This window comes from Equus asinus, chromosome 3 (genome assembly GCF_041296235.1).
Source record: "Equus asinus isolate D_3611 breed Donkey chromosome 3, EquAss-T2T_v2, whole genome shotgun sequence".
In the NCBI taxonomy this organism is placed as follows: Eukaryota; Metazoa; Chordata; class Mammalia; order Perissodactyla; family Equidae; genus Equus; species Equus asinus.
The window spans coordinates 77,731,918-77,744,513 of NC_091792.1; the positions used below are offsets into that span (position 1 = coordinate 77,731,918).

At 34.9% G+C, this 12,596-nt stretch overlaps 1 long non-coding RNA gene across 1 annotated transcript; it reads left to right on the forward strand.

Annotated features, from left to right (window-relative positions):
- Positions 1-522: 522 nt before the first annotated feature.
- On the forward strand, positions 523-11,786 carry LOC139044819 (uncharacterized). Its single transcript, XR_011502086.1, has 3 exons — positions 523-637; positions 756-908; positions 6,338-11,786. It is a non-coding gene; the product is annotated as an uncharacterized lncRNA (long non-coding RNA).
- The last annotated feature ends 810 nt before the right edge of the window (positions 11,787-12,596 follow it).

A 12,596-nucleotide genomic window follows, 5' to 3' on the forward strand; every position in this document is an offset into this window, starting at 1 on the left:
TGATTTCTCATTGTGGTTTTGATTTGCATTTCCCTGATGATTAGTGATGTGGAGCACTTTTTCATGTGCCTATTGGCAATCTGTGTGTCTTCTTTTGAAAAATGTCTATTCAACAACTAGAATATAGAGCTATGTACTGGGAGGGCTTCGGGGAGAAGAAGAAGAAGAAAAAGAAGATTGGCAACAAATGTTAACTCAGGTGCCAATCTTTTAAAAAAAAATCTATTCAGAGCCTCTGCCCATTTTTTAATCAGGTTTTTTTCTATTGAGTTGTATGTACAATGTATTTCTTTGTGTTGCTCTTGAATTATATTCAGCTCTAAAAAGTTCTATGTGAGCTTGCATATTTAATACTGTATATTTAAATCTTAACTTTCTTTTTCAAGAAAAACATCTTGGACCCTTTTCCTTAATGATATTAAGGAACTTCCAAATACATCCTAAATGATCACATTGAATTTCTGCAACTATACCCTAAAACACTAAGTTAATATTTATATTGCATTATTTTTCAGGTGTGGAAATGAAACCAAATTCAAAACAGAAGAAGTATTCTGGGCTTACAATTTCTGCCCTACTCCATACTCCTGGACTGCACTTCTGGGCCTTATTTTATATCTTGTTTTCTTCGCACCTGGTAAACCAAAGGCTATTGTTGTGTTAATTAAATTGTCTCTTTTTACAGGAGACAAGCTACTCTTTTTAAAATTCCTTACATACTACTTTACTGAAATTTTTAATTTTGTATTTCTCAGGAATGGGACCAATGCCTTGGACTGTGAATTCTGAAATATATCCCCTTTGGGCAAGAAGTACAGGAAATGCATGTTCATCTGGAATAAACTGGATTTTCAATGTTCTGGTTTCATTGACATTTTTACACACAGCAGAGTATCTCACATACTATGGTAAGAGAGTATTTTTTCCAGCTATAGTTTCATTTTTATTTTTCCTACTGTTTTTAGATATGCTATCATTTGTGATTGAAAAGACTAGATGGTTATATTTTTGCTGTTATAAATATCTCTGTGTGGCTTTCTTGTTCCCCAAAGTCCTTGGAATGGACCTGGAAAAAAAGAAGAGGAATTCTCCCTTCCTGAGCAGCATTGCTTCTTGTCCCTCAGCGCTTCATAGCCTTCACCCACCCACCCACTCTCCCAACCCAAACATTTCCCAGCTATCTCCCCAGTTGGAAATCTTCACAGCAGAGCTGTTAGTTTAATGAAGAAGCACAAACAACAGAGAATGGTAGAAAGAGGTAGGCAGGAAGTCTAGGGCTAATGCTTGAAGATGTCCCACGACAGGGATGGAGTCGTGTCCAAGAGCAGAATCTGGGTAGGGCTGAAAGTAGCTCCCCTAAATGTCGTGCTGGGAGTTATGCCTTCCACTGTATCATCTACGCCATTCAGGCCACGGCATGTGCATTTCAGTGTCCACTGAGAATGGCACTTACCACTGCCAAAACTGTAAACATAACAGAAGGGTTCAAGTGAAAAGGTGTGGAGGCCATAACTCAAAGAAAACAATATTGGGAAGTGGCTGAATTAGGAAAAAACTTTGGGAAGGTACTTCAAGTCCATTTTTACCAAAATGAAATGTCTTTCTTTTTTTAGCAAGATGATTTCTTCATTGTCTGTATAAGTTTATAGATTGTGATTGGATTCTAAATTGATGAAATATGAGGTTTTCACTCTAACTCCCTAAGCCTCTATGCTGTATATGGAATGCCTGCTGCTTAGGCCATCCTCTGATCCCCTCCCCTATGACTCACCTCCCTTCATCTCACCCCACCCCATGATCTAAGCACTCATTATTCCTTTTTGCAGTAACAGGTTCGTTTGTCAGCCCCTCTCCCCTTACTGCTGGACCATAAGTCCCATGAGCTCAGGCAAGTACTACACCTTGTTCACCATTAAATTCCCAGTGCCTTCCAGGGTGTGCCATTCACTTGATAAGCACTCAGAAGTGTTTGTCAAATGAATACACATGCAGATGAATTTTGTAGATGAGTGATGAATAAAGGAAACATTATAAAAATTTATTCCTCCTCTCTTCTGAACATGCTGAATTGGTATTTACTTTTATTTAATACTATTTATCTACTGAGTATTATCTTTATAAACTCTTCTCTCTCCCAACCACCATTTAGAACATTTAGAAATACTTATTTTCTTGGAAAGGAAATGCACTGGCATTTTAAACTGGATATATATTCAGTATGTTCAGCTTTATCCCACTTGGCAATTAAAATTTTTACATAAATTCATAAAGTTATCTTCCTGACACCATGAGTATGAGCACAATAAATATTTACCCATATTTGCTGATTCCTGAGAACACATTTAAGACCTAAATATAGACTAACATCCTGAGGAAGCATTTTTTATAGAAATTCATAGACCAAATAATAGTCTACTTGGTAAGACTTCTGATAGCAAAGCTCCTCTTTCTTGAATTTATACTGCCAGAAAAACATGAGGCAACAGAAGTAAAATTTAAATAGGGCCTAGCCAGACTTCTTTCAAAAATATCCCATTAGAAGAAGCTTTTTGCTTTGTTACTAAGCCAAGCTTCTATCATGTAAGTGCACCGGTCAGTCCATTAGGTCTACTGCTTTCTAGTACTGGAACAATATTTCAGTTCAGGTTCATTTTTTCCCTGTTTTTTTTTGATGTACATTTTAATCTACATGTTACTGATTTATGTAAGGTATATGTTTCTATTCCTAATTTATGAATATACACCACAATGATGTATTTCTCTGGAAATATCCATGTCTTTCTATTTCCTTCTTTTTTTGTTTTGTAAGACCTCAGATTTTGATTCCTTCATAAACTATACTGCTTAGACAGGTCTGCCTTGGACCCCATCCAGTAATGTTTTGTAATATTACTAAAAATTATCATTAAACTGTCACCAGTATACCATTTTATGTATAGCATGTGTGACTAAAGTGATCCTTTGGAGAGCATTAGATCAAAGTTCCTGGGTTGAGGTATTGAAATTCAATCAAACGTGGTCTTTGATTCCTCATTTTGCATAATTCAATTAAATACCTGTCTTAATCTGAAACTTAATGTAGGACTCTAATAAGATTTATTTCCTTCCGAATAAAGCTGAGGAGTATCTGCACTGTTTAACAATCCTGACAGACATTTTTTCCATTTTCATTCTGAGGGGGGAATAATTAAGAAAGTGAGTTACATAATTGACCTGCCCGTTACATGCAGTAGGTCACAGCCTCCGGGCCTGCCCACACCTCTGTGGCTTAACCACAGGTCTCACCAGAGAAGCCCACTTAGCTTTGGCGTTTGCTTGCTTTAGATTCCTCAGATTTAATAAAAGGTCTTGTATTTTAATAGAATTTCCCTGATGTTATTTGGCTTGGGAATCTGGGTCACAAGCAAGAAGCTGCACGGCATTCAAGAATCTTCCTAACCCATCTAGTTGGTTTTAACTGTACGAGTTTAGCACTAACAGATTTGATTTGTTACTTCTGATCATGCCTCTCTTCCTAAATTGTGAATTGTGATGAATATTTCCTCAATACTACATTTTATAAAGCCAAACTAGGTTTGCTCTGTTAGAGATTTTGGAGTTTAGCAGCCTGGTTTAGTCTAAAATGTTATACCAGTTGCACATTTTTTTTTCTGTTTCTCATCATCATGATTATGATCCTTTCTTTGTTCCTCTCTGCTAAAGATTCCAATTCTGTTCTTACCTCCACAACTTTGCTTATCTGTAAACAGATCACAGGACTTCATCTCCTTTCATTTTTTTCTTGAAACTCCCACATTCTCCAAAAGCTAGCTTGTCAGTATCACCTTTTTGATGAAAACATTCCCAATTTATTGTTCATACCAACCTTGTTCCACTCTATCTCTGAAAGCATCTGTTGTGTTCCCTACTCATTTAGTAGAATTTGATTATTCTGTCTATCACTTTTTTGAGCAGCTAACATCCAAATTCTAATAGGCATGTAACATACATTATTTTATTCTTGCAGTTTGGCAAGGCAGGAATTATTTTCTCCATTAAATCAGGAAACTAAGGTCAAGAGAATTTAAGAAACTGCCCAAGGATTCAGCCTGGGTTGCTTTGTGATTGTCAGACTCTACAGAGCCATGGTGCCTTCCTTTCACTGTAACACTCAGCCACGCATCCCAGATTACCTAGTATTATTTTTTGGTTATTTACCAAGTATAAGACATAAAAAAATGTATGTTTGTAGTAAGTATTCAATGTGAACCAAACAAATCAAATAAATGAGACCTATATTTGTAAATAGAGTTGTGTTTTTATTAAAGAGAATTTGATTTATACAAGTCCAGCTCCTTAAGATTGTATGGCTTCTGATGACTTAATCTAACAAACTATGTCTTGATTTAGTCAACTCTTTAATATTTTTTCTAATTTCTCATAATTTATCTCTATTTCCCTTCTGTTTTCTCGCGGCTCCTCATTCCAGAGAGCAGATTCTTTTGGGTGGCCAATTGAGCAGCATTTTTCCTCTGTAGTTTTCCTTGAGCCTTCCCAAGAAATGTTTCTGTGTATATTCCTGAAATGGTTATTTATACGTATGTCTTTAAGAATGTAGTCTTAATAATGTCTTTCCTATTCTGTAATGATTCAGCAGAACTGAGAAATGTTAATTCAGTTCTTTAATTGCTATGCTATTCATCTTAAAGACATATTTGAAAGTCAAGCTTTATGTTGTCTAGTTTAGCCCTTTATTTCAGATCTGTTACTCAATATATTCCATCTGGCAGTCAACAAGAGCACATTCATTCTCTAGACGCTCCAGTGTGTCAGGCTCTGTACTAGGGAACCCACAGACAAACAAGCCATAGACTCTGCCCTTAAGACCACTTTTGCTACTGAAACAGAAGAGGATGTCTCTCTCTCAAGCATCTCATAACCATCTCTCCAAAACCTGGTCCTGATTTGGGCTGTAAAATTTATAGAATTATAAACTTAAATCATAGCTGAGAAACCATCTTATTTTGCTGAATCAGGAAACTGAGGGCCAGAGAAGAGGTTAAGTGACTATTTAGAAGTCACATAGCAAATTTGAAATCCAGATTTTCCAACTCCTAATCTGATATCCTTTCTCCAGCCTTTGTCCCATTAGTTTGTCATCTTCCTTCCCCCATCTCATATACAGGATGGTCTGGACCAAAGGCCTAAAATTAGGCAAGGACTCCGTTGTAGTTAGTTGTTTCCATCCATCGAAAGTGAAAGCATAGGTTCTTATATTTAAATTGGGAATTGGACTATAAAAGGAAAGGCCATCTTGGAAATATGTAAGAACATGCTCAAGTCACATACTCATATATCTCATCCATCTTGGCTTGCTGAATTGACACTTGGGAAACACAACCAGGTAGTAATTATGTCTTTGTGGTTGTGCTGCATTGACATGCATAGTCTTACAGCAGAACAAAATTCTCTGACCTCATGGAGCTTACATTCTAGAGGAGGAAAATAAAACAAATTAGTAAGCTTTATAGTATGTCAGATGGTGATAAGTGCTCTGCACCAAAAGAATAAGAGGACGACTATAAGGATCTAAGAGAAGGACCAAGGAGACTAGTTGGGAGACTCCTGCAGCAGTGCAGATGAGGGAGGATGGCTGTCAGATCACAGACATCAGCGGAATGAGGAGAAGTGGTCATCTTCAGATTATATTTGAAGGCAGATCCAACAGGACTAACCAGCATATTGGATACTGGGCAGGAGAGTGAGAGAAAAGTCAAGGTTGACTATCAGACTTTTGGAATGAGAGACCAGAAGAATAGAGTTGCCATGTACTCCAGTGAGTCATGAGTTCAGCAGTGTCATCATTGTATGTGGGTTCTGGAAATACTAGATAAATGAGAAAGAAATTTCTCCCTCAAAGTGCCTCCAGTCTAGTAGACAAGACAAATAATACATGCACATAATTATAATATTTCTTGGTTATTATGATAGGAGGCCTCAGCAAAGTGCTGTGAAAGCACATAGAGAAAAGTTCTCTCTATCCAGCCACATGAGAAAAGACTGCAAAGCAGAAATTACATCTGAACCTGGTCTGTCATTCTTCTTGAGTTTGGCCTTACAAGTTTAGAAAGGCAAATTACATTATATTCACAGGATTAGAACAATTAGAGTAAACCAGGCTGGCAGTAATTTTTGGTTCCATTTCATACCACAGTTATGCATGACTGACCAGAAAGGAAAGTCAAAATCAAGGACTGTTTCTAACCTAGGCCCCTCTCTCTCTATATATATAGACCATATTTATATAGACCAAGTATATCTATGTGTATTTATACATACATATTATTTTCCATTGCAGGAGCCTTCTTCCTTTATGCTGGATTCGCTGCCGTGGGACTCCTTTTCATCTATGGCTGTCTTCCTGAGACCAAAGGGAAAAAATTAGAGGAAATTGAATCACTCTTTGACAACAGGCTATGTACATGTGGCGCTTCAGATTCTGATGAAGGGAGATATATTGAATATATTCGGGTGAAGGGAAGTAACTATCATCTTTCTGACAACGATGCTTCTGATGTAGAATAAATTTCAGCTGCTGATATATTTAGTCATTTAAACAAACTTGGGGGAGAAGAGCAGCAATGGATGACCTCACTGCCCTGCTTCTAATCTGGTTCTTTCCACAGTCTAGTTTGGAATGACTTCATATTCTAGAATATTTGATTAGGAGGAAGATACAACCATGATGACATTGTTTTTTTCACAAGCAGAAATGTAAAAAAATATTTATGGAGATTTTAAACTAATAATTATTGAGCAAATATGTGCAATTCCTTCCTGAGGTAGTCTAAAATGAATACTGTATCCAGTGACTTCAGTGGTATCCTTTTTTCCTAAGACCATATATAATTATTAGTGGCAGTTGAGTCAGTGCTGATCTAGCCAAATCATAATATGTATGATATACTTATAAAGAAGGATTCTGGGATATGATCCGAGGGTGTTTTCTGTCAAAACATGGCCTATTGGCCCTAAATTTTCCTAAGGACAAGTAGCTTATCTGTGATCAGCTATTAGAAAGTAAATTCCCTTTAAGCTTTCATCAACAGATTCGAAAGTGCCTCCTACAAGGGCACAGCTGTCCTTATCTCCTTTGGATTCCATATTTGGTTTCTCTCTCCAATTCAGCTCTTGAGAGTTCTTCAGAAACTGACTATGTACAGGCTATTTTGAACATTATGAAAAGCAGGTCTTTTAGGGTTTATTTTCATACATATTTTTTTGCAGCAGTGATAAGTATACATTTGCACAGATAAGCTAACAAGTTTTGATAAGTATATTTTATTACTAGAAAGTAAGAAAGAGAAGATTTTTCTGGACCCCTGATCGAGTCAGTCACTTAGGTATGCAACTTCAACACAAAATAGAGCTACATCTTCAACTGTACTTCAGGGTCAGTTTTTGTTCATGCCAGAATCACCTGATATTCACCACACCTGCAATCGTCAACTCTGGAGTCCTATTTGTGCCTTCATTTGTGTTAAATAGCTGCTAGCAGACTATTTTCCCCCCCCTCTTTTAATCAAATTTCTCAAACAAAAAAGGAAGAAAATCAGTGACAGAAATAATCCTGCTGTTATTGATGTTTGTTCAATTAAAGAGTGGGACTTATTTTTTTCTTATTAACTCTTCCTAATGGAATTGTCACATTTTATTACCTAATAGTACTTTGTCTTTTTTTACTCTAAGAACATAAACCAGTTTTTATTTTTGCACACCCTGTCTTGTTTTCCCTGACAATTTACCAAAAAAAAAAAAAAAAAAAGATACATAGATTTGTCTGAGAGTGTCTCCTTTTTTCTCATGGTTGGCTTGGATTTTTTCCTTCTTGTCTAAAAATTGGGATTATCTATTGGAACAGATTGCTGGTTCTCATACAGCACATAACTTTAAGAAATGTTGACTTACCACATGCCTACAATGTCTTTTCAAAGTGTTCATTGGTTTTTATGCTCATTCATCAAGGAACTCTAATTTTTGCTCTTATATTAATAATTATATAGTATGTACAAAATTATTCATAAATTACTTATTAGTTCCAGTGAAAATATGAATGACTCACCTGTGGCCAGTTAGGAACATATAAGTTTGGTGCATGTTAACATGGCTCTAAACATTAAATAAGGTACTTTTTGGAATGAAAAGGTGGCTGTCTCTAAATTCAATGTGTTTCTGCCAGTCTCCAAGATGTTTTGTTCTTCTCTTAAAGTCTGGCTTGTTCCTATCACAGTTATCAAAGCTGAGAATGTAGCCAAGAAGGTTCATTCTCTCAGCATCCAGGGGTATGATACGTGTTTAAACGGTCACTTTACTGGCCTAAAAATCCTTCAGCCAAAAAAGTTTTCTCCCTTTGGTCATGTCATGTAATAAAAAATATTATTTTTTCCTTCAATTAGGTGCTTTGACAATTGATTTATAAGGGAATAGTAATATTAATTTTTCCCAGAAAAGCAGATGAGATTTAATGGAGAAAATTATTATTCTATTGATATTTCTTACCCCGTAAGAAATTGCTTATCTGTGTAATATTTCTCACAGATCAAGTGAAGTGGAAAACAAGCTACTGTGTGGTAAAATCAGAATATGATGGGGAGAAAAAATATTTAGACCAATAAAGTGCCCTCTTTAAAAATTTATGTTTCTGATTTATCCAAGTAATTGCCTCAATTCTTCTCTTTATTGTATATATAGCCTTAACTATATGCTTATATACTCAGCTGGGCTGAATGCACAGTAACTTTATTAAAGGAGCAACTCGACCCTTATTATGTCCTAAAGCAGAACATGGCCTGTTCTCCCCGACATAAGCAGATGGTGTTTGCAACTTTCCATCCATAAATGCACATAACAGGGAAAATCAGCCCCAGTTCCCCTCCCCATTCTCCTCAGCTTCTTTAAAGGACTATTTGTTATTTATATGATGATAAAGATAGATAACATTCCATATCTTTGAAGTACAAGACAGAGAGGCATAGTTATAAGAATTATTTATAATTTTTTAAAAACAAATAACTACTTGAAAAGGCACCTTATAAAATTAAGGTATTATTTTTAGATTCAGTGAACATTTATAGTACATTAAAAATTGAATGTTTGAATTTTGCAGGCTTTTTTATATTACGCACCTTTTAAGTTCTCAGTCTTTGGCTACCACTATCAACTTGAAAACATTCCGTTTTCATTCCGAAACATCATCAAATATATATTTTATAGGGCGATTTGTTTATATGTGTTATATTTGACTTACCATATTAAAGCACATTAAGCATCATGCTTTTCACTGAAATTATAGGTTTCCTTCTAAACATGCTGCAGATTCAACAGAGGTATATTATGTTTTAGGGAAATTTAGTGAAGGAGGTCATCACCCCTATTGAGGCTTAGCCTGGATGGCTGATGAGATCTGCACTAGACTTAAGAGAATATAGCATTTCATCTGCATCTGAACACATGAGGCTGAATGTGATGTCAGATAGGTTTTACACATTTGGTATTAATATTTTTCTTCAATATAAACATTCCTAATAATTTTGATTGTTGCACCTTAGTCAATAATTATCCAAGACATGATTTTTAATATGTATCTAAAGATCTAAATTAAAATTAGACTTAAAATATAGTATTTCCATTTGAATTTTCTTCCCAGTCATATGCGGTAGTTAGTTCCCTGATGCAAAATGCTATGAGAGTAATGCTATCAAGTGCTTTTTCACAATTTTATTTTACCACTGAACCAGATTTTAGTATATGTCTAAACATTATTTTTTAAGTTATTCACTCTAAAATGGTAAATCCATTAAAGCAAAGAATTTATAAATTGTTTACTATAATTTCAAAATCAGTTATCCAGAGGAAGAATGAAGAGGAAAAATGTAAGTTGACAACTTACCCTTTTGCTTTTACACAGAAAGTAAAATTGAAATGTATTCTAATAATCCACAGATCCTGGGGGAGGACAGTCTAGAAAATACTATCCATATGTTATCTAAGAGAGTCTCAATTTATAAACTTTATCAGTGTCATTAAATACTGTAATACAGTGAGGGGAGTGGGAGGATTCTTTTGATTTTATTTCATTGGCATAGTAATTAAGAACAATAAAATTAATGAGATGTTTTGTTATAATCAGATTTTTTTTTTTACCATTCTCCTAGTTATAAAATCTTAAATTATACTAAGCACATAACAACTCAGATTTATACAGTTATTGGGACAAGTTTTAAATTACCAATATCAGACCTTTGCACTAACTATGAATAAAAGAATGACATAACAGGTCAGGAGCAGAGAATTCATAATTTGTGCTTTATAGCAAAACATATTAAATTGTGGATAAAATTTACAGCTCATGTGTAGCTGCTGCCTATAAAAGACTCAGAGGTGTTCTCTGGATTAACGTTAATATCCTATTTTCTGTCCTTTTCTATCAGTTGTCTTAGCCTCATGTACAGTAATGTTAAGCTAATTTGATGAAGTGATTTAGGTTGTAGCAGCGTATCAATTATCAGTACATTCAGTTCTTCTGGGTGAGCAGTATTGCTACTATTTTCTAGAAAGGGTAATCATTTTAAAATGCCAAACAGCTAACTGCTACCAACTCTCTTATATATTATCTCCTAGAGAAGGAAATTTTTGTCTGCCTATATACATCAGAAAGATAGTTCCTAAGAGTATTAATGACGTTCAGAAGTACATGAATTTTATCCTCATAATTTGCTTGTGAGTGTAAAACAATGTAATTCCTATAAAACTTTACTTTGTATGTATAAAACAGTCTGTTGCACTTGAGTGATTTGGTCTTTGGAATGTTAAATACTTACTTTCATTTAGCAGTAATATTCAGATTTTTATTTTAGACAGTTAAGTTCATGTGTTTGATTTTGTCACATCAGTATAAATGAGAAAAAGAAATACAGCTTACAAGTACTCAAAAATAAAAACCAGTATTTTGTAAAGTTTTAAAATGTTAGCAAATTTAACATCATTCCATCTTATTTGAAGGTTAAAAAAGATGAGATTTAACTCTAGCCAAAGTAGAAATTTATATTCTACATGTCCAAACTGGTTCCTAGCGGCTTTTGGACTATATCTCACTTGATGTTATAGTATCTCTTATTTGTAATAAATGTTCAAATTTCTATTTAGAAGCGCTAATGTACATCTAGATTAAATCAAAACACAATTTTATGCTTTTAAAATGTTTTCAAAATATATATTTTAATTTCTAGGTGCATGTTACATAGTGTTTAACACTTCACATGTCTTGGCAAATTCAATATAAATATTTATTCCTACACGTGACATATGGGATATCTCTCAAAAATTATGAATATTTATCGTTTCCTTCAAAGTCATTCTAGCCTCTAGCTGTATCAAAAGTATTGTATATTTTATGGAGATTTAGTGATGTATATGTAAATGATTTTTAAGTTATTTTATTGAAGTTCAATCTTTACATAAAATGAAAATCTTTTTTTAAAAAAAGTGTCAGTGCCAGAACTGTAAATGAAAATAATCAAATAAAAGTTAAGACAATTCATTACTCATATATCTCCCTTGCACTTTTTATTTTCTCTACATCTCTTCCTTAGATTTTAGGATCTAGGTTACACAGTAAAAGCATCTACAAAGATTACCTACCTCTATATATTTATGCAGGCCTACTCATTTTAATGATATTTTCCCTCTTTTGAGCATAGGTAAACACAACTATCTTTGAAAAATATTTTATAGGGACCAGCCTGGTCACATAATGGTTAAGTTCGCACACTGCATTTCAGCGGCCCAGGGTTCATGGGTTCAGATCCCAGGCATGACCTAACACTGCTCATCAAGCCATGCTGTGGAAGCATCCCACATACAAAAAAAAGAAGAAAACTGGCATAGAGGTTGGTTCAAAGACATATTCCTCAAGCAGAAAGAGGAAGATTGACAACAGATTTATCTCAGGGCCAATCTTCCTCATCAAAAAAAAAAATTATAATACCTAAAAATTGTTCCAAGGAATTACTCTAAACATAAAACTTTGAAATGAAATGCTTAGGAATTCTTGAAATATTATTTCTGGTCGTTCTCAGAAGCAGACATTGACATGAACCATTATATTAGGTTGACAAAAATTATTTTTGGTTATTGCTTTGTAAATGAAAATGAAACACCTGCTGGATGAACAGTTGACATTCATCCTGGAACTCTGTTGCTCTCCACTGTCACACTGCTCCAACAGCAGCTTTCACTACAAGCATTACATTACTGTTTGATCTGGGCAGCCACTAGACTTTCTCCATAGTTAGGGTGTGCCATCCCAAGCCCAACCATACAAATAGCCCAAGGAGATCCTCTGAAGACACTAGATCCACGGTCATTCAAAGTCTTTCAATGAAGTTGCATCTTAACCAAAGATTCTCATCAGCAGGTAAGGCAAAAATCCTATAAATTATCATAAAGTGTCCACCCACCTGGACACCTGACTAGTATATACGTCTGTATCAGTGGCCAGAAAAGTCCTCATTCAGTTGCCTAATCCTGTGGAGTAAACGTTGTCATCCTTTTATGGA